Here is a 1,915-nt window from a genome sequence, read left to right on the forward strand (position 1 = left end):
ATTTTAACCTGCGATTGATAGCTTTTAGTCAACCAACGGTATTAAGGAATCATTGAAGTCTGTGAGACACTTCATAATTGTTTCTATTATCATTAATCAACCCACAACATTTTGTTGCACACTGCAGGAATTGCTAACATGTATACCGGATGACAGTCAAACTTTAATAACTTGTTATAGAATCATAGAAAATTACCTGAACCCCTGAGGTTAATGAAGGGAATTTTAATGGTTGAGTTCCGTATACACCTTGGAATTCTGGAAAACATGGTTTGTTGTTTGCAGCAACGCGGCTTCGATCTGCTGTTGTGAACCGAAGTAAAGCTGCAGGATCCTTGAATAATCTTTCACAATTCAACTGAAAGCAGCCGGATTGTGTAGCTTTGAGAGGGGCTGTCTGCACGGTCAGGGCTGGAAACGGAAGTGAGCGAGCGACACCGTAGTGTTCTGTGTGTGTGCATAACTGTACAGAATAACACAACTGTAACAGGACTTTGTTACTTTGCATAACAATTGCGAATTGATCCATTTTTCTACGATTTAAATGAACATGATTTACAAAATGTTTCCGCCCGGTTTCGAACCGGGGACTTTTCGCGTGTTAGGCGAACGTGATAACCACTACACTACGGAAACGCTGGAGAAAACAGTCGCCTTTTGTTATAAATCTATGAATCTATGAAGAAAGTTATTAAAGTTTGACTGTCACCCGGCAAACATGTTACAATTTCCTTCAGTGTGCAACACACATTTTTGTTGGTTTTAATACAATTATTAAGATTCTCACAGACTTCAATGGTCTTTGTCAGAACTGAAATCCCTGACTGGGAATCAATCCTGATTGTTTTCAATGATGATAGTATTGTCCTATGAGGAGAGATTGAGTAGATTGGGCCTATAATCTCTGGAGTTCAGAAGAACGAGAGGAGTTCTCATTGAAAGGTACAATTTTCATGGAGGGCTTCAAAGGGTAAAAGCTGAGAGGTTGTTTCCCCTGGCTGGAGAGTCTAGAGTTAGGGGGCAGAGTCTCAGGATAAGGGGCCGGCTATTTGAGAGTCAGATGAGGAGATATTTCTTCACTCAGAGGCATGTGAATCTTTGCAATTCTCAACCTCAGAGGGCAGTGGATGCTCAGTCATTGAGTATATTCAAGGATTTGAGAGTCCTTTTACACAGAATACAGAAAGTTAACGTTTGTGAGCTCATCCTTTATATTGAGCGGTTTCTCGTCCTTTAATCGGTGTCAGCTTTCGCTTGGGGGTTACTTCACAGCACCAACTTCTTTGTAAGTTCGAACTCTGTCTCACCGCGGGCGCAGTCTGGGCTTTTTTCAATCCCCTTCAACACCGAAACACATTTTGCAGTGATTTTAATTTAGTAGTGTGATATTTTTCGAGGCACCATTAAATGATTCAATAATTTATTCCTATCAGTGTTGCAGGCTGGGTTCGATTCACGGTTAGGGGTGACATTTTGATATCACCGTTTCTTATTCATGAATGCGATGTAATTTTATTAAATTAATTACATTCATCTAATGTGAATAAATAAGAACTGTTTTAATCACCATTAATTAACCGGTAACTTTATTTTGCGGAATGAAAGACATAATAATGTGGTTACTGAGGGACAGTCGAAACTTCATTCATTTATTTTGCTCTTTGCATCTCCTGAACTGTTAACCCATATCTCATTTAGCACATTGCATTTCATGAGAATGGTTTAAAATGTTCATTGCTTGAGAGAGCAGCGATCTGGGGCAACATTTGTAAAATTTAACGGGACCGGCTATTTCACAGAAAAAAACGATTCTCTCACATGATGTTTTCAGACCACACACTGACTGATCTTTGCTCGGCCCCAAGTGGATGATCTGATACTTGCCCGCGTTGAGCTCCATTAATCATTGGTCAGG

The 1,915-nt window shown here is 39.9% G+C and overlaps 1 non-coding gene across 1 annotated transcript; it reads right to left on the reverse strand.

Annotated features, from left to right (window-relative positions):
- Window positions 1–563: 563 nt before the first annotated feature.
- trnav-aac (transfer RNA valine (anticodon AAC)) lies at window positions 564–636 on the reverse strand. The gene has a single exon. It is a non-coding gene; the product is annotated as a tRNA-Val (tRNA).
- Between the last annotated feature and the right edge of the window lie 1,279 nt (window positions 637–1,915).

This window comes from Somniosus microcephalus, unplaced genomic scaffold (assembly GCF_052327205.1).
Source record: "Somniosus microcephalus isolate GS21.2 unplaced genomic scaffold, FLI_Smic_1.0 unresolved_chr4, whole genome shotgun sequence".
Lineage (NCBI taxonomy): Eukaryota > Metazoa > Chordata > Chondrichthyes > Squaliformes > Somniosidae > Somniosus > Somniosus microcephalus.